This window comes from Mus musculus, chromosome 5 (assembly GCF_000001635.26).
Source record: "Mus musculus strain C57BL/6J chromosome 5, GRCm38.p6 C57BL/6J".
In the NCBI taxonomy this organism is placed as follows: domain Eukaryota; kingdom Metazoa; phylum Chordata; class Mammalia; order Rodentia; family Muridae; genus Mus; species Mus musculus.
The window spans coordinates 29,533,142-29,554,822 of NC_000071.6; the positions used below are offsets into that span (position 1 = coordinate 29,533,142).

General features: G+C 40.5%; 1 pseudogene across 1 annotated transcript; it reads left to right on the forward strand.

Annotated features, from left to right (window-relative positions):
• The first annotated feature begins 4,807 nt into the window (after positions 1 to 4,807).
• Gm6083 (predicted gene 6083) lies at positions 4,808 to 5,483 on the forward strand (annotated as a pseudogene). The gene has a single exon (NR_102704.1). The product of NR_102704.1 is annotated as a predicted gene 6083 (transcript).
• The last annotated feature ends 16,198 nt before the right edge of the window (positions 5,484 to 21,681 follow it).

A 21,681-nucleotide genomic window follows, 5' to 3' on the forward strand; every position in this document is an offset into this window, starting at 1 on the left:
CTTTAAACCGTGCACGCCTCTTTTGATTTTATGCATTGGTAGGCCATTCCCCAGATTTTCTCAGAGCTTCTCATCTATAGCAGGTTGGCAATAGACATTTGTTGATACAATTACAGTGACCTACATATATCTCACCAATATGAACACAGTGGTTCATACTTGTAATCACAGCTCCTCAGGAGACGAGTCTGGAATACATAGTGAGACACAATTTAAAAACAAAGTGTTACCAGCTGTAGTGTGTAGCCACTCCATTTTAGGCTCCAGGTGAACTGTGCTACTAGCCCTGCCCAGGTTTCCTCGGATCTCTGGATGAAAGACATACACATGCATTAGCTTATTTTTTAACCTGCCTTATTGGCTCAATTGTTGGGTGCTTCTAATCTCCTGCATCTAGCGTGCCCTTCTCAATTCTTAGCTAAGCACCCTAAATCTGCACTCAATTTTAGTTCTTCAGCTACCTTCTCCTTGTTCAGCAACCCAAAACTGCCCTCCACTTAGTTGTGTTTCTTTTCTTTTGTTTTTATTTTTTTGGTTTTTTGGGGGGTTTTTGTTTTTTTTGTTTTTTTTTTTTTTTGGAGACAGTGTTTCACTGTGTAGACCTGGCTGTCCTAGAACTCACTCTGTAGACCAGGCTGGCCTTGAACCCGGAAATCTGCCTGCCTCTGCCTCCCAAGTGCTGGGATTAAAGGCATGCGCCGCCACCACCACCCGGCTTAGTTGTGTTTCTAAACTCCCACTGGGGAAGTGGACTATGGCAGCTCCACCTGAAATCTCATCAACTTTTCACCCTCTAAAGCATGATGAAAATCTTCCTTTCTTTTCCCCTTTGGTGACCTGGAAGTCCCACCTCTTTCCTTCCACCCAGCAATTGGCCCCTGGCATCTTTATTGATCAATCAAGAACCAATTGGGGAACAGGACCTTAGCATTAGAACTACCCTCTACACCTCACCTTTTCTGTCCAGTAAAATAAAATAAAATAAAATAAAACCTCTTGTCCCAGATATAAATTGAACAAACAATAACAATCATGTAAATTACAAAGTATGATATACAATTAACATCCAGTCCATCATATTTGTCAAATAAAGTGCTCTATCATCATTTTTAATTTAAAGGATTATGATTATGTTTAGATTTTAGTTTGTAACACCATCTGAAAACTGTCTTTTACTCTATAACCTCTCTATCAATGTTAAACAATTTGAGTTTATGAGACTGTAACTAGTCTTTAATCCCTTCAGAAATCCGAGAACAAATTAAATATTACCTGAGTATATAAGAAGCCCCAAACATGGCTTTGAAAACTTAAACAATTATAGAGACAGCTGGCTACCTGGACAACCTCATAAGTTAGAGCATCAATCTTTACCCTTTCATTCCATAATCATCTGGCAGATCTTTTGTGAAGTAGGAAATATGAAGGACCAGCTTATCCTGTCTTGGCAGAGCTAGTAGTTGTCCATCCCACCTCTGATTGGCTCTTTTGGACAGTATATTGTCTGTAGATGATATAAGCAACTTTTGTCTAGTGACTACTACCTTGTCACATAAACAGCCTTGCCTGAAGGTAAAGATGTTCAATTTGTCTTTGAAGGAGAATGAGAAAACTATCTGGAGCAGACATGTCTCATTGTCAAATTACTTTTAATAGTGAAATAACATTAAATGACACATTCTGTGGGTTTCTGATGTTTTTGAAGACTATCTATCCATGTAAAGTATCTTGAACTGTTAAACCTTAGCTATCCTTAGCCGTTTCTAGTTGAGTAAATTAAAAGTACTTTATCATAATTAAATCAGAATCTAACATAACCTTGAGTTTGCTATCTGGCCCTTAACTTGTATTGCTTAATCATCTTAAACAGTTTGTAAAACAGCTGTTAGAAGGACTGGGACTAAGTCTTGTATTTTTAAACGAGTTTCATGGGCACAGTGCCTATCTAAGAGTAACAATATTAACCTCAAATTTTGTATCAATATAGGAAATTCACACCAATGAAAACCTTAGATCTGTATCAATATAAACTCTGTACCAATGTAAGAAATTATAACTTTAATTTGTATCAATTATAAAGATTTCTATCAATTAAGATTATGGCTACACTATGTTTTATTTAAGGATAAAATTTAGTAATCCATCTAATCTATTTCCTTCCTGTTCAAAATTATGACCATTTCTAAATTATATTTTAAAATTACAACCTATCTATAATTTGTAAAATAACCATTACCAGACACCCAAACCCAGGGAATTGGGCTGACAACTCTCTCTATAGCTATGGGTGATGAGAAATTTTCTAAAGGGGTGGGAAGGGGTAGGGAAATTAGAAAAACTGGTTAGGCTTAAGGAAGCTATCTTTAGTATCTGTTATCAAGTCTTTGTATATTTGGAAGGTTTGGAGCTTGACTGAAGTTTTGACCAGGTCTGTCTGAAAGTTTGGATGCGGTGAGATGGCCTGGAATCAGCAGTTATCCTAAAGCCGTTATGGAAGTAAGTCTTTGGACAACATCAGGAAGTAGTGGGCTGGAACAGCAGGTCGGTTTAGCATTCCAGCAGATGAATCTTGTCAGAGCTGTATATTCTGCAATATATGAATCTCACAACCAAAATTTTAGTACCATTAAGATGTTTGTATAGATTGTGCAGGGTGCACAGATCAGTTAAGCATGAAATTTTGATAAAACACTTTAAAGCAAATAAAGCTACCTAAACAAATATCAACTGATGAGACAGTGCTTCTGCTGCCTCCTGTCCCGACCTTCATGAGATCAAGGCCTAAATTATGTATTTCATATCTCTGTCTACTTACTGTATGAGCCTATTTCCAGGCTTCCCCTTTATATAATTTTCAAGGCCTAAATTTTTTTACTGTCTGACCTAGGCTAGGTGACCTACCCCTGCCTTTGATCTAATTTTTTTTAAAGATTTATTTATTATTATATCTAAGTACACTGTAGCTGTCTTCAGATGCACCAGAAGAGGGCGTCAGATCTCATTATGGATGGTTGTGAGCCACCATGTGGTTGCTGGGATTTGAACTCAGGATTTTCAGAAGAGCAGTCGGTACTCTTAACCACTGAGCCACCTCTCCAGCCCCCTAATTTTTTAAGATCAAATATCTCAATATTTTTATTTCTTTGTAATTAACTTTAATTAAATTTCCTTCTATCCTTAAAAACAAAGCAAATTTTAAAAATCTATCAGTAGCCTTCCATCTTTATAAGGTCCTCACACAAGAGGCAGGGCAGGATTTCTGGGCAGCTCTCAGAAACCCCTGGAATATAGTCTCATATCTCTTTGGACAATAATCTTTAAAAGTCAAGGATTGGTCATTGAAGGCTCATTATACAGAGTCAGGGGGGGGAAAGCTCTGGGGAATTCCTATCAATGTGGACATTACCATGTATCAGTGAAGTAAAATAAGTGAAGCAGATAAGGGAGCAGAGGAGGCTACTGTCCAGGACCTTGGGGCAGTGCCTCCAAGGATAGCCAGTTTGGGGGATGGAAGTTTGCACTACCCTGATCATTAGGAAGAAGTCTTTTTTTTTTTTTTCTTTTTTCTAAACAGTTTCTCTGTATATACCTGGCTGTCCTGGAACTTGCTCTATAGACCAGGCTAGCCTTGAACTCTGAGACCCACCTGCTTCTGCCTCCTGAGTTCTGGGATTAAAGGTATGCACCACCATGCCCAGGTTATTTTTAAGGGATTTAAGGGAGGGAGGAAAAGAGAGAGAGAGAGAGAGAGAGAGAGAGAGCAAGCCAGCCCTATGGAATGCTATAATCATAGGCATGTACTACTATGTCTGTCAGCACTTCTTTTTTAAGCCTGAGTAATAGTATAACATTCTTTGACTTTACCAACTCATGTTTTGAAACTTTCTCTTGATTGAGGGTGGGGGTGGGACAAAATCAAGATTCTTCACAAACCACATATCAAATTTTGTCATGAGCTGCAGTCTTGTTGTATGCATCCCTCTGAAAGTGGCATGGGGCTCATGATCGTAGCTGTGGCCCTAGTGGCCAACCTCTTGGTACATTCTCTGTCATGCCAATCCTAGGTCCGTTGTTCCTTTCAGTGACTGGGGTTGAAGGACATCCTACCTTTCTGTTTCCATCATCTGTGCCATTTCTTAGCCCCAAAGCTTCTATCCCTAGCTTAGAAGCATTGAGGATGCTCAGGAAGCAGCTTGGTATTTCAAAGCTGGTATGTGGAGCCAGCCAAGAACTAATAAGCAGGGATCCTAACTTGTCTAGTATGTTTAGACAATACACTAAGGGATGTACCTCTCAGTAGCACTGCTTGTCAGTAAACAAATAAGGAATTGATTAGAATCATGAACCAGAATCTCTTCTTATCTCCATGGTAAGAGTCAACAGGGTCTCACCGTGATTAGTCTACCAGGCAGATGATACTGCCCTGTTAGCAGCCAAAATGGAGCCTGAAACTTACCACAATGACTTCTCATACCTGTCACCACTACAACATGCACTCAAGGACAAAGGACCTGGTCTCTACAAAAATAGGTCATTCAAAAGATCAGTTGTACCATATGTTGCTAGAGTTAGTAATGATATGTCAAAATTGCTCAACAATGGGGCTAGGGAAACAGCCCAGCAGTTAAGAGTAAATATTACTCTTTCAGAGGACCTGAATTTGATTCCCAGCCTTAATCTGAGGCAATTTACAATCCCCTGTAACTCTAAATCTAGTTGATTTGATGCCCTCTAAGGACACTGCCATAAGTAAATAAGTAAATAAGTAAATAAATAAATAAACAAATAAACAAATACAAGGAATCTTGCTGAGCATAATGGTACATTGCCTTTAATCCCAGCACTCGGGATGCAAAGGCAAGCAGATATCGACCAGGACAGCTAGGGCTACATAGTGAGACCCTGCCTCAAAAACAGAAATGAAATCTTTTCTAAAATAAAGATAATCTTGGGGCCATGGTGGATAAGCTTGATCTCGTCTTCCCTGAAGTCTGGTTCCTTGGCAGGAATTATGATGGTAACCCTCATGACCCGTAAAGACATCCCCCCGTGGGTGAAAGTTCCTGAAGACCTGAAAGATCCAGAAGTATTCCAGGTCCAGTCGCTGGTACTGAAATCTCTGTTTGGCCCACAGGGATCTCGAATGTCTCACATTGAGCAGGTGAGCCAGGCCATGTTTGAGCTGAAGAACCTGGAATCTCCCGAAGAACTTATCGAGGTCTTCCTTTACGGCTCTCAAAACAACAAGGTTCTGGCTAAATGGATACTTCAGTCCATGGCTGAGAGGTACCGCCTGCGCCAGCAAAAAGGAGTGCTGAAGCTGGAGGAATCCATGAAGACCCTGGAGCTAGGCCAGTGTATCGAGTGAAGCCAGTTTCCAGTCATTGTGTCTCCCACCTGGACGCGGGTTAAGCTGTGGCCAGTGTTTGGTTCTGGCGGGATTTTTAGCTTTGTTACATCCTAGCAAGATATTCCTGGATCCCTGCTGCACATTCTGATGTGAGTGCCAAGGTTACCATTCTAAATAAAAAATAAAATTGAAATGATTAAAAAAAAGATAATCTTAAGAAATTCTGTAATGTATTTTCCTGACAAACATAAATGCAAAAATCCTCCATAAAATATTTGAGAATAAAATTTAAAAACACATTAATATCATACATGATGATCAAGTTGTTTTCACCCTAGGAATGCAGGTATGATTCAACATGAATCAATTCAAGTAATACAACAGGTATGTGATAGAAATCACATGATCATCTCACAGATGCAGAAAGGGGCTTTGGCCAAGATCCACATCCCTTCATGGTAAAATCCTTGAAGGGTTCCATAGCCTGCTGTATACAGTTCCTGCCAGGAGAGAGCTAGTCTCCCAGGAGTGCTCTCACTCCCAGGCCAAGATTTCCACTTTCTCTCCAATAACTGACTAAAGTGGGGCAGGCCAGGAGCACACAGGGCACAGGAACAGTGGAGCAGCTGGGACAGGATCCTTCCGATCATCATCTGCACCTGGAGCTAAGGTTGTTCCACAGCCTCTGGACCTAGGTTCTACCAGGAGAGAGCTGGTCTCCCAAGAGTGCTGACACAGGCTTACAGACCCATAGGAGGGACAAGCTTCAGCCAGAAACAGCAAGACAAACTAACACCAGAGATAACCAGGTGGTAAAAGGCAAGTACAAGAACCTTACCAACAGAAACCAAGGCTACTTGGCATCATTAGAACCCAGTTCTCCCACCACAGCAAGTCCTGGATACCCTAACACACTGAAAAAGCATAATTTGGATTTAAAAACACATCTCATGATTCTGATAGAGGATTTTAAGACAGACATAAATAACTCCCTTAAAGAAAGGAGAACACGGGTAAACAGCAAGTAACTGAAAGAGGAAACACAAAAATCCCTTAAAGAACTATAGGAAAACACAACCAACCAGATGAAGGAGTTGAACAAAACCTTCCAGGATCTAAAAATGGAAGTAGAAACAATAAAGAAATCACAAAGGGAGACCACTCTGGAGATAGAAAACCTAGGAAAGAGATCAGGAGGCATAGATGCAAGCATCACCAACAGAATACAAGAAATAGAAGAGAGAATCTCAGGTGCAGAAGATACCATAGAAAACATTGACATAACAGTTAAAGAAAATGAAAATGCAAATTGTCCTAACCCAAAACATCCAGAAAACCCAGGACACAGTGAGAAGACCAAACTTAAGGAAAATAGGTATAGAAGAGAGTGAAGATTCCCGACTTAAAGGGCCAGTAAATAGCTTCAACAAAATTTAGAAGAAAACTTCCCTAACCTAAAGAAAGAAATGCCCATGAACATACAAGAACCTTCAAAATACCAAATAGATTTGACCAGAAAAGAAATTCCTCCTGTCACATAATAATCAAAACACAAAATGCACAAAAGAAAAGAATGTTAAAAGCAGTAAGGGAAGAAGGTCAAGTAACATATAAAGGCAGACCTATCAGAGTTGCACCAGACTTCTCGGCAGAGACTATAGAAGCCAGAAGATCCTGGGCAGATGTCATACAGACCATAAGAGAACACAAATGCCAGTCCACGCTACTAAACCCAGCAAAAATCTCAATCATCATAGATGGAAAAAACAAGATATTCCATGACAAAACTATATTTAAACAATATCTTTCCACAAACCCAGGCCTTTAAAGGATAATTAATGGAAAACTCCAACATAAGGAGGGAAACTACACCCTAGAAAGAGCAAGAAATGATCATCTTTTAACAAACCAAAAAGAAGATAGCCACATAAACATAATTCCACCTCTAACAACAAAAACAGCAGGAAGCAACAATCAATGTCCCTTAATATCTCTTAATATCAATGGACTCAAATCCCCAATAAAAAGACATACACTAACAGACTGAGTAGATAAACAGGACCCAACATTTTGCTGCATACAAGAAACCTCAGTGACAAAGACAGACTCTACCTTAGAGTAAAAGGCTGGAAAACAATTTTTCCAAGCAAATGGTCCCAAGAAACAAGCTGGAGTAGCCATTCCAATATAGAATAAAATCGACTTTCAACCTGAAGTTATCAAAAGAGATAAAAAAAGGATACTTCATACTCATTAAAGGAAAAATCTACCAAGAAGAACTCTTAATTCGGAACATCTATGCTCCTAATGCAAGGGCAACCACATTCATAAAAGAAACTTTACTTTTCTTAAGCTCAAAACACACATTGCACCTCACATAATAATACTGGGAGATTTCAACATACCACTCTCATCAAAGGACAGATCATGGAAACACAAACTAAACAGAGACACAGTGAAACTAACAGAAGTTAGGAACCAATTGGATTTAACAAATATCTATACAATATTTTATCCTAAAACAAAATAATATACCTTCTTTTCAGCACTTCATGGTACCTTCTCCAAAATTGACCATATAATCGGCCAAAACAGGCCTCAACAGATACAAAAATATTGAAATTATCCCATGCATCCTATCAGATCACCACAGACTAAGGCTGATCATCAATAACAAAATAAATAATAGAAAGCCAACATTCAGGTGGAAGCTGAACAACACTCTACTCATGATACCTTGGTCAAGGAAGAAATAAAGGAAGAAATTAAAGACTTTTTAGAGTTTAATGAAAATGAAGTCACAACATACCCAAACTTATGGGATACAATGAAAGCAGTCCTAAGAGGAAAGTTCATAGCTCTGAGTGCCTTCAAAAAGAAACTAGAGAGAGCATACACTAGCAGCCTGACAGCACACCTGAAAGCTCTATAACAAAAGGAAGGAAATACACCCAAGAGGAGTAGACAGCAGGAAATAATCAAACTCAGGGCTGAAATCAACCAAGTGGAAACAAAAAGAACTATTCAAAGAATCAACCAAACCAGGAGCTGGTTTTTTGAGAAAATCAACAAGATAGATAAACCCTTAACCAGACCAACTAGAGGGCACAGGGACAGTATCTTAATTAACAAAATCAGAAATGAAAAGGGAGACATAACAACAGATGGTGAGGAAATCCAAAACACCATCAGATCCTTCTACAAAAGGCTATACTCAACAAAACTGGAAAACCTGGATGAAATGGATAAATTTCTAGACAGATACCAGGTACCAAAATTAAATTAGGATCAGATTAATGATCTAAACAGTCCTATACCCCCTAAAGAAATAGAAGTAGTCATTAAGTCTTCAGCCAAAAAGAGCCCAGGACCAGATGGGTGTAGTGCAGAGTTCTATCAGACCTTCAAAGAAGACCTAATTCCAATTCTCCTCAAACTATTCCACAGAATAGAAACAGAAGGTACTCTACCCAATTCATTCTATGAAGCCACAATTACTTTGATACCTAAACCACATAAAGACCCAACAAAGAAAGAGAACTTCAGACCAATTTCCCTTATGAATATCCATGCAAAAATACTCAATAAAATTCTCACTAACCGAATCTAAGAATGCATCAAAACAATCATCCATCCTGATCAAGTAGGCATCATTCCAGGGATGCAGGGATGGTTTAATATACGGAAATCCATCAACGTAATCCACTATATAAACAAACTCAAAGACAAAAACCACATGATCATCTCGTTAGATACTGAGAAAGCATTTGACAAAATACAACACCCATTCATGATCAAAGTCTTGGAAAGATCAGGAATTCAAGGCCCATACCTAAACATGATAAAAGCAATCTACAGCAAACCAGTAGCCAACATCAAAGTAAATGGTGAGAAGCTGGAAGCAATCCCACTAAAATCAGGGACTAGACAAGGCTGCCCACTTTCTCCCTACCTATTCAACATAGTACTTGAAGTCTTAGCCAGAGCAATTCGACAACAAAAGGAGATCAAGGGGATACAAATTGGAAAGGAAGAAGTCAAAATATCATTATTTGCAGATGATATAATAGTATATATAAGTGATCCTAAAAATTCCTCCAGAGAACTCCTAAACCTGATAAACAGCTTCAGTGCAGCAGCTGGATATAAAATTAACTCAAACAAGTAAATGGCCTTTCTCTACACAAAGGGTAAACAGGCTGAGAAAGAAATTAGGGAAACAACACCCTTCACAATAGTCACAAATAATATAAAATACCTTGGTGTGACTCTAACTAAGGAAGTGAAAGATCTGTATGATAAGAACTTCAAGTCTCTGAAAAAAGAAATTAAAGAAGATCTTAGAAGATGAAAAGATATCCCATGCTCATGGATTGGCAGGATCAACATTGTAAAAATGGCTATCTTGCCTAAAGCAATCTACAGATTCAATGCAATCCCCATCAAAATTCCAACTCAATTCTTCAACGAATTACAAAGGACAATTTGCAAATTCACCTGGAATAGCAAAAAAACCTAGGATAGCAAAAACTCTTCTCAATGATAAAAGAACCTCTGGTGGAATCACCATGCCTGACCTAAAGCTGTACTACAGAGCAATTGTGATAAAAACTGCATTGTACGGGTATAGCGACAGAAAAGTAGACCAATGGAATAGAATTGAAGACCCAGAAATGAACCCCCACTCCTATGGTCATTTGATCTTTGACAAGGGAGCTTAAACCATCCAGTGGGAAAAAGACAGCATTTTCAAAAAACGGTGTTGGCACAACTGGCGGTTATCATGTAGAAGAATGCGAATTGATCCATTCCTATCTCCTTGTACTAAGGTCAAATCTAAGTGGATCAAAGAACTTCACATAAAACCAGAGACACTGAAATTTATAAAGGAGAAAGTGGGGGAAAGCCTCAAAGATATGGGCACAGGGGAAAAGTTCCTGAATAGAACAGCAATGGCTTGTGCTGTAAGATCGAGAATTGACAAATGGGACCTCATAAAATTGCAAAGCTTCCGTAGGGCAAAAGATACTGTCAATAAGACAAAAAGGTCACCAACAGATTGGGAAAGGATCTTTACCAATCCTAAATCAGATAAGGGACTAATATCTGATATATATAAAGAACTCAAGAAGGTGGACTCCAGAAAACCAAGTAACCCCATTAAAAAATGGAGCTCAGAGCTAAACAAAGAATTCTCACCTGAGGAATGTCGAATGGCTGAGAAGCACCTGAAAAAATGTTCAGCATTCTTAATCATCAGGGAAATGCAAATCAAAACAACCCTGAGATTCCACCTCACACCAGTCAGAGTGGCTAAGATCAAAAATTCAGGTGACAGCAGATGCTGGCGAGGATGTGAAGAAAGAGGAACACTCCTCCATTGCTGGTGGGATTGCAAGCTGGTACAACCACTCTGGAAATCAGTCTGGTAGTTCCTCAGAAAATTGGACCTAGTACTACCGGAAGATCCATCAATACCTCTCCTGGGCATATACCCAGAAGATGTTCCAACTTGTAATTAGGACACATGTTCCACTATGTTCATAGCAGCCTTATTTATAATAGCCAGAAGCTGGAAAGAACCCAGATGTCTCTCAACAAAGGAATGGATACAGAAAATGTGGAACATTTACACAATGGAGTACTACTCAGTAATTAAAAACAATAAATTCATGAAATTCTTAGGCAAATGGATGGATCTGGAGGATATCATCCTGCGTGAGGTAACCCAATCACAAAAGAACACACATAATATGCACTCACTGATAAGCAGATATTAACCCAGAAACTTAGAATACTGAAGATACAATTTGCAAAATAAGTGAAACCCAAGAAGAAAGAAGACCAAAGTGTGGATACTTCGTTCCTTTTTAGAAAGGGGAAACCCATGGAAGGAGTTACAGAGACAAAGTTTGGAGCTGAGATGGAAGAAATGACCATCCAGAGACTGTCACACCCGGGGATCCATCCCATGTACAACCATGAAACCCAGACACTATTGCATATGCCAGCAAGATTTTGCTGACAGGACCCTGATATAGCTATCTCTTATGAGGTAATGCCAGTGCCTGGCAAATACAGAAGTGGATGCCCACAGTCATCTATTGGATGGAACACAGGGCCCCTAATGAAGGAGGTAGAAAAAGTACCCAAGGAGCTAAAGGGGTCTGCAACCCTAGAGGAGGGTCAACAATATGAACTAACCAGTACCCACCCACCCACCCTAGAACTGTGTCTGTAGTTGCATATGTAGCAGTGGATGGCCTAGTCGGCCATTAATGGCAGGAGAGGCCCTTGGTCTTGGGAAGATCATGTGCCCCAGTACAGGGGATTGCCAGGGCCAGGAAACAGGAGTGGGTGGGTTGGAGAACAGGGCAGGGGGAGGGTATATGGGAATTTCGCAATAGCATTTGAAATGTAAATGAAGAAAATATCTAATAATAAAAAAGAAACTCTTAGCTCCAGTGCACACAGATTACAAAATTATCACACAGAATCAGCAGCCTTTTAGATGTCAATAATGCACTTGTCAAGAAAGAAATGAGGTGGGGTATCCCACTTACAATGTCTTTAAAAAGAAATAAAATACCTGGGAATTTACCTTATCAGAGAGATAGAAGACTTCTGTGGTGAAAACTTCAAGATACTGAAAAAGGAAATTAATTGATGGAGACACTAGAAGGTGGAAAACACTCTGTACTGGCTAGTTTTGTGTCAACTTGACACAGCTGGAGTTATCACAGAGAAAGGAATTTCAGTTGGGGAAATGCCTCCATGAGATCCAGCTGTAAGGCATTTTCTCAATTAGTGATCAAGGGGGGAGGTCCAATTGTGGGTGGTGCCATCTCTGGGCTGGTAGTCTTGGTTCTATTAAGAGAGCTGGCTGAGCGAGCCAGGGGAAGCAAGCCAGTAAAGAACATCCCTCCATGGCCTCTGCGTCAGCTCCTGCTTCCTGACCTGCTTGAGTTCCAGTCCTGACTTCCTTGGTGATGAACAGCAGTATGGAAGTGTAAGCCGAATAAACCCTTTCCTCCCCAACTGCTTCTTGGTCATGATGTTTTGTGCAGGAATAGAAACCCCAACTAAGACAAGTTGGTACCAGCAGAGTGCGGTATTCCTGTGACAACCTGACCATGTTTTGGGGAGGACTGTGGAAGGACTTTGGAACTTTGGGCCATGTCTTAGTCAGGGTTTTTTCTTACTCATCTCTGTGAGTTCAGGGCCAGCCTGATGTATCTAGTGAGTTTAAGAAAGCCAAGGCTTAATACTAGGGAGACCCTGTCTCAGAAAAACAGAAACAAAATAGCCGTTCGAAAACACATACACTGGAAAAAGACAGACTCTACAACAAATGTTGCTGAGAAAAGTGGACTTGCTATTAGTTTAGAAAAATTAAACTAGCCGGGCAGTGGTGGTGCAGGCCTTTAATCCCAGCACGTGGGAGGCAAAGGTAGATGAATTTCTGAGTTCGAGGCCAGCCTGGTCTACAGATTGAGTTCCAAGACAGCCTGGGCTACACAGAGAAACCCTGTCTTGAGAAAAAAACAACAACAAAAAAAAAAATCAAAAAACAATCAACAACAAAAAAAAAAAAAAGAGAGAGAGAAATCCAAATCTCCCACTGTGCACAAAAATCAATTCCAAATAAATTAACAATCTTAATGTAATATCTGAAACTTTAAATTTTCTAGAGGAAAACAGAGACTTCAAGATGTAGATTCAGGCAAAGATTCTCTGAAAAGCACTAAAATAGCAGAGGAAACAGTCCTAGGAATTGAGAAGTGAGATTCCATCAAACCAAAAACAAAGGAGGCAACACCATTGTGAAAAGCTATTCCACAGAATGGGAGAAAAGTAGTTACAAACTCCATATCAGAGAGGATATACTGAATATATAAAGAACTGTAAATTTTAAACATAAGAAAAAAATCATCCAGCTAATAAATGAATTTAATGATTCTCAAAAGAAGAGCTACAAATAGCTAATCAATATTTTTTTTAAAAGCTGGGTACATACCTTTAATCCCAGAACTCAAGATGCAGGCAGGCAGATCTCTATGAGTTTGAGGCCTGCCTGGACTACAAAGAGAGTTCTGGACATCCAGGGATATTACACAGAGAAACCCTGTCTTTAAAAAAAAGGTATATTATATTGCATATTATTATATATTATTTGAAAAAAGGCTTAATACTCTTATCCTAAAAAGGCTTAATATTTGTAAACTTGTAAAATAAGTTTACAAGTTAAAACTGCTTTGAGACTATATCCCCACCCCAACCCTTTAGGTATTATATAAAAATAAACAGGGTCGATGGGGCTGGAGAGACAGCTCAGTAGTTAAGAGCTCTAACTGTTCTTGCAGAAGACCCCAGTTCAGTTTCTAATTCTAAGGAGTTGAGAGTTCTACATCTTGTTCCAAAGGCAAACAGGAGAAGACAGACTTCCAGGCAGCTAGGACGAGGGTATTAAAGCCCACAACCACAGTGACACACCTAGTCCAACAAGGCTACACCTCCCAATAGTGCCACTCCCTGGGCCAAGCATGTACAAACCATCACAGGGGGATTGTGTATGTTCATGTATGTGTGGCATGCACATGTGTGGTTGTACATGTGAAGGCAGAGCTCAAGTTTGAAATTATTTTCTTCAATTACTCTCCAACTTACTTTTTGAGTCAGAGTCTCTCATTAGCCTCTCAGTAAAGAACCAATGTCAGCTCTACAGCCAGGACACTGCTTATGCTGGTTAGCTTTTGTCAACTTGACACAAATAGAGTCACCTGAGAAGAAAAAATCTTGATTGATGAGTTACCTCCATCAGACTGGTAGTGGGCACGTCTGGTGCATTTTCTTGATTGATCTGGGAGGGCTCAGCCCATTGTGAGTGGTCTTACCCCTCCGCAGATGGTCCTGGGGCATATAAGAAAGTAAGCGGAGTAAGGGATGAGGAACAAGCTAGTAAGCAGCATTCCCCCATGATCTCTGCTTTAGTTTCTGCCTTCAGATTCCTGCATAGCTTCCCTTGATAATGTACTCTAACCTTTAAGCCAAATGCCTCCCCATGTTGCTTTTTTGTAAAATCTAAGTAAAGCAGCATAGCTTGTGTGCTAAGAGCCTAACTCAAGTCCTCAGAGGGCATATTACCAACTACACCATCTTCCCCACTCACCTCTTGTCTTTTTTGGAGGGGGTGGGGTGAGAAAAAGGAATGGAGGTCACTTTGAGACAGGATCTCCTGAAGCAAGAGCTAACCTTCAACTCACTATGTAGTCAAAGATAATTTTGAACTTCTTGATCCTCTTATCTCCACCTGACAAGTACTGGGATTAATGATGTGTCTCCATCACCCTGGGCATTTTAAATTTTTGTTATTTTCATTATTTCTTGGTCATTAAAAAGTTGTTATGGATGGAGAAGCAACTAGATCAACCTTTGTTTGCAAATGTATAGCAGATTACAAGGTTTTGTTTTCCTGGCTATATGACTGATGAAACAGAAAATAAATTTTGCCTAAACATTTTGGTGTTTTTTTTTTTTTAAACTGGTAAGTATGTGTCCCAAAGAATCGAGAGGCAAATTTCCAGCAGATGCTTTCCCACTGATGCCTGCAGCAGCACTGCTCCTGATACTGAAAACGGGCAGGAGGTAACTCAAGTGTGTATCAGCAGATGAATGGACAGGCAGTGTGGCATGTCCATACATAGAGAAATAATTCAGTGTAAGGCAGGAAAAGATCTCTGAAACATGCAACCACACAGGCAAAGCTTGGAAACATGATAAGGGAAATAAGGCAGTTAATTATTAAATATTAGCTATTAAATAAAGCAGACATACCGATCAAATTCTGCATAATTACACATTCATAGGATACCCATACTGGCTAAGTTCAAAGACTGAAAGTTTCTGTCACTGGTGGAAGGGAGATTATGGAGTTAGTATTTGTCAGGTAGAATTGTAGTTTGGGAAGAGGAAACTGTCCTAGGGATGTATGTATGATAAGGATGGGTGCAAGGCAATGTGGCTTTACACAATGCTACTGAGCCACACATTTATTTATATATATATATATATATATATATATATATATATATATATATGTAAGTACACTGTAGCTGTCTTCAGACGCACCAGAAGAGGGCATCAGATCTCATTACGGGTGGTTGTAAGCCACCATGTGGTTGCTGGGATTTGAACTCTGGACCTTCGGAAGAACAGTGAGGTGCTCTTACCCACTGAGCCATCTCACCAGGCCCGAGCCACACATTTTAAAATGGCTAAAATGCAGCCAGTTGTTGCCCCAAATGCCTGGAAGGCTGGCACAAGATCACTTGAGCCCAGGAGTTTGAGGGCAGCCTCAAAGCAAGAGTTTGTATTGGGACATCGTTGGAACAGCACTCCACACATCTGGACCTCAGTTTCATTTTCTTGTTGGACTTACAGTTTTTCCAGGGCATATTCAGACCCCTGGGCTGTTCAAGGACAACTTCATGAGGAGCTGGCACCTTAGACTCTTTGGTCTCCCAAGAAAGATTGCACCTTGGTGCAATGGCTCATCGGTTAAGAGCAACGACTGCTCTTCCAGAGGTCCTAAGTTCAATTCCTAGCAACCACATGGTGACTCACAACCATCTGTAATGGGATCTGATGCCCTCTTCTGGTGTGTCTGAATACAGCAACAGTGTAGTCATATACATAAAATAAATAAATATTTTAAAAAAAGAAAGATTGCATCTATCCATTTGAAAATTAAGGGAACCCTTAAGTGGAAGGCAAAAGCTATAATCAAGGCACTGAGCCAGGAGAGGTTGTCCATTGGCAGATGGTGCCTCTTTGCTCTATGAACATCAACCTGACTTTAGCCAAATCAGCATAGCATGGCACACCAATATTGCTAATTTGAATTGTAACAATTTATATTCAATTTACAAATTATTTTACTTTCATGATTGCAAGGTGCATTTAAGCACCATGAGTTTATAAGGCACTTTATATTTATGTAAAAGTGTCCTTACAATAGCAAATCAATAGGGACCATAGAGAATTTTAATTCTCCCTTTTAATGTGATCTGGTGGACAATGAGGCTGTCTCCAGGTCTGCCTGTCTGTGCTTCACTGTCCAAGTAGGGAGTTAGGGAGGAATCAACCCATTCGCTGATGCAAGGGTCCATTCGTTTTTTATGATTGGTTAAGCCCCAGCCAAAGTATGTGGGTTTTCCCAGAATATTGACATGGTTTACATTGGGCTCAGAATACCATGGGAAGAGGACAGATCCAGGAGGATACGGGCACTGCTCTGGACCTTCTAGCAGAGCTGATTCACTTTCTCCCTTCCTGGGATGTCTAGGTGAGACCTGGAGTCACAGCTTCTGTTTTACAAATGTGAGGAGCAGGTGAGAACAGGAGGAAACAGAGAGTGTGGCCTTTCTGGCCATCTCTGCTACCAGAGTTCCTAAGTCCCTTTGAGGATTAGGTCTTTCTGCTGTGAGGGCCAACCTCACAAATTACTGGCATAAGAAACAAGAACTTGGTCTGGTTGGTCACCGATCAGCTTCAGCTAGGGCCTCTCAAGCCCAGCAGTGTGCTCATCAGAAAGCACATCCATGCCCCTCTATGGGTGATCCTGTAGGTGCCTAGGATTCTTCAGCATAGCTGAGCTCCTAGGACAGTCCTTCCTAATGCTTTGACTATTCAATATAGTTCCTTATGTCATGGCGATCTTAGAACCATAAAATTATTTTGTTGCTATTTTATAACTTTAATTTTGCTACTGCTATGAGTCATAACATAAATAACTGATATGCGACCCCCAAGTAGGGAGAATCGGTCTTAGGAGGAGAATGGAAGCCCCGTTGCTCACTACCACCTGACCTGATTTTGGTTGGAAGTGATTCCCCTTATTTCCCACAGAGACATGTTCAAGTGTCTTTCTGGAGAATCTAAACCACTTCTCAGTGGAGATGAAGTTCTGCAAGGAAGTGTCAGCCTGAACACTTTCTCATGGCTACTTTAAGGAAGAAATGGTGTTTTGTGTAGGTTCACAAAATCCTTATTAGGGAGGGAAAGAAAACTACTGTTTGTACTGATAAAGGATTTGCTCTCTGTCCCTTCCTACTGTCTCTCTCAGACAAAATCTCATGTAGCCCAGGCTATCCTCAAACTCATTCTATCGCATAAGATGACCTTGAACTTCTGGTCCTTCTGCACACATCTCCTGGGAGCTGGGATTACAGGCATGTACCCCTACAACCTGTATGGTTCTGGGGTTAGAGTCCAGGGCTTTGTGTATGCTAGGCAAACACTGTACCAACTGAGCCCCAGCTCTAGCCCTGGTAAAGGAATTTTTAAAGAGTTCATCATATGAGACAGAAGTGAAATTAATAAATGATAAAGTTGATCCTAGTACCTAAACAATAGTTGTGTAAGAAGAGAATAAAAGTTAGGGAATGGAAAGAAAATGTGTGAGGACAACTAGGGTTGGGACACCGTGTTCCATAACATGTCTTACTGCCTCACCATACTGTTTCATAGATTGTTACAGGTATTGAATGATAACATAAGATGAAAAGTAGTAAGTATTTTTGAAGTTCTACCCAAATGATGATGATTGTTCTAATTCAGTATTTTAAAATTCAAAACCAGAATGGGAGTGACAATTATACAAGTCCAGATGGTGTCTCCTGGCTGGTCCTCATGCTGGGAGTGATAGGCAGAGTGGCCTCGATGCTTCTGCAGGAAAGGGAGGAAGATATAGCCTGTGAAGTCAATGCTTTATCTTCGGGTTAGAGAATGGAACATTGGAACTTCATATTTTATTTTTTTTTAATCATTTGTGTGTCTGAAGTATTTCATTATAAATTTGAAAAAAATCAATCCTGGCCCTGACTTTCCAGTTAGTTTATTAATGACATTTGGCATCAAGAATAGTGATTGGATCCCTTCCTATTAACAGAGAGGCTTTTAGTATATTGGTCCTGTGAGCTAGGGTTTATCTTCCCTTGTTAAATGGCCAGTTTGTGGCTCAGCATTCATGGTGGGTGCATAGAGGTCTTTGTGGATGCCTGTAGTGGGGTGCTTTTGATCTCACCTCCCAGGCCTTAAATAATTTTACTTTGTTTTCTTCCAGTGGTTGTGATTCTAGATGCTGTGAAACAAACTTTGGCAAAAGTCTGCAAGCAAAAGCGTGCAGCTTTGAGCAAAAGCATCCAGTGGCTCCCAGACCACAATGTTCTTGTCCTTTTGTGGAGAGCTGTCACCTGTGTAGAGGTGGTAAGAGCCTCCAAATCCAGGCAGCTAGAGATCCTGTGTCCATCTGGCAGTTAGCTGGCATGTAATCAAGACTCACAGTAGGCTCTGTATGAAGACCAGGTAGGCTGTCATATTTCTGAGTAGCCATAGTTTGGGAGACTTTATACCCACACTTGACTTTGTGGGTCCTGATTGTTTCCTGCCACACAATCCCAAGAATCTCCTGCTGTCTCTCATATTCTCATGCCCTGGTGCTGCACATTCTCTAGGCAAAGCAACCCAGAGAGGGAACACACGGATCTTGTAATCTGAATTATCTTGATCAAGCACTTTTGAAGTTGTGGTTCTGCTGCTCCTTAGATACAGACTCCTAAATTGAGTATTCTTCCACTTTTGAATTGAATCCTGAATTTCTACTTCAGGTGAGCATTGAGCCTCATGCCTGGGAATGTTAGAGAATCTATGGACATATTTTAAAAGCTCACTAGATTCATATAGGTAAGATGTATTTATTTATTTATTGATTGATTGATTGATTGATTGAGACAGGGTTTCTCTATGCAGCTCTGACTCTCCTGGAACTTGATCTATAAACCAGGCTGGCCTTGAACTCAGAGATCTACCTGCCTCTGCCTCCCAAGTGCTGGGATTAAAGGCATCTGCTACCACCACCGGCTTCACATATCTAAGATTTAACCATACCTATAAACTTTCAAGCATTAAGCTAGACTCTTTAATAAATTAGGAACAGGTTATCAATCTTGGGTAACACTCAACAGTCAGGTCCTAAGGACACCTGATACACTCACAGCTGGTCACTGAGGCTTGACCCCTGTACAGGCTAGTTTAATGTCAACTTGACATAACATATAGACATCTGAGAGGGGGGAACTTCAACTTGGAAAATGTCTCCAGATCAGGCTGTAAACAATCCGTAAGGCATTTTATTAATTAGTGATTGATAAAGGAGGGCACAGCTCATTGTTGGTGGTACCTGGGTTCTATAAGAAAGCAGGCCTATTTAAAAATGTGTGATGCATTATATACACACACATGCATGTATATACATGTACATTAATACATAGATTTATAAGTGTATCTATACTTATATTTAGTAATGGAATGAAATCCAAGGTCCATGTGCTGTATCATCAAGCTAAGTTCTCAGGGCTACCCTACTTTTTTTTTTTTCAAATTTAAATTTAAATTAGTCTATATAACTACGTCTGTTAATCAAAAATCATGGGATGTTACCATCTGTGATTGAATTCCTTCACTAGGTACCAACACACCAAAACAAACCAGCATGAACTCACCCATGCTTAGCGGCACATAATCCATATGAGATGGTAGAGCAGGCCGACTCCAGAACAGACTTGCTTCTCCAGAAAACGGAAGACCCCAGTCTCTGTGACACAGAATCACAGCAAAAATCCCTCCTAGAAACCTGAAGAAACCATTGTTTCAGCTTCCTCAAAATTCTACTTCCTCGTTCCTGTTTTATAAAACCCACTCTTCTGTTACTACCGAAGGTAAACTTATTTTATTTTGTAGAATGAATTTTGATCCTGCCGGGCAGTGGTGGCACACACCTTTAATCCCAGCACTTGGAAGGCAGAGGCAGGTGGATTTATGAGTTCGAGGCCAGCCTGGTCTACAGAGTGAGTTCCAGGACAGCCAGGACCACACAGAGAAACCCTGTCTCAAAAAAAAAAATTGATCCAGATTTATAAATTGAAGACCAAAATTAATTAGATATTAGATATACAACAAAAGAAGCAGAGAGAGAGAGGAGAAAGAGAGAGAGAGTGAAGGGGAGGGAGGGAGGGAGTAAGGGAGGGAGGAAAAAAGGAAGCAGGCTAAGCAAACCATGATGAAGAAGATAGTAAGCATCACCCTTCCATGGCCTCTGCATAATCTCCTACCTCTGCATCAGTTCCTGCCCTGCTTGACATCCTGTCCTTTGGATGTATGGTGATATGGAAGTATAAGCCAAGCAAATCCTTTCCTCCTTGTCTTCCTTAGGGTTTTACTGCTGTGAACAGACACCATGACCAACGAAACTCTTATAAGGACAACATTTAGTTTGGGCTGGCTTATAAAGACTGGAACATGGCAGCATCCAGGCAGGCATGGTGCAGGAGGAGCTGAGAGTTCTACATCTTCATCTGAAGGCTGCTAGCAGAATATTGGATTCCAGGCAGCTAGAATGAGTGTCTAAAAGCCCACCCTGACAGTGACACACCTACTCCAACAGGACTATACCTTCTAATTAGTGCCATTCCTTGGGCCGAGCATATAAAAACCATCACATCCCACTTCCTGGCCTCCATAGGCTTGTTCAAACATATGAGTTTATGGGGCCTTACCTTACCATAGCATAATGCAAAAATACATTTAGTCCAACTTCCAAAGTCTCCATAGTCTATTGCCATCTCAACAATGTTAAAAGTCCAAAGTTCAAGGTCTCTTCTGAGATTTACCAATCACTTAACTGTAATTCCCAAAGCAAGTCAGGAAACCAGCTGGGCAAACTCCAAACTCTGATCTTCATGGCTGATGTCAAAGCAGTCTTCAGATCTCTAACTCCTTTTTTATCTTTGTTGACTGCAACAAACTTCTTCCTCCTGGGCTGGTTCCACTACCTGTTAGCAGCTTTCCTCAGCAGATACCCCATGGTTCTGGCATCTCAAACATCTTGGGGTCTCCTCCAAGGCAACTTCAATGTTACAGATTCTTGTTTCAATGTCTAGGATCCACACATGATCTTCTGGGCTCCTCCAAAGGGCTGGTGTCACTTCTCCAGCTCTGCCCTCTGTAGCATTCTAAGCTCAGGTTCATCCACTCCACTACTGCTGCTGTTCTTGGCGAACTGGCATCTCCAATTCACTGGAGTCTTCTGTTGCAACTAGGCTTCACCAATAGCTTCTCATAGGCTCTCTTTATGGTGCCAGGCCTCAAATACTTTGCATAACTCCTTCAGCCCTGGGCCATCAACTGCAACTGGGGCTGCACCTTCTTCAACGGCCTTCCATGGTCTCTCATACTACCAAGCCTCAGCTGCTCTTCATGACCCCTTCATACCT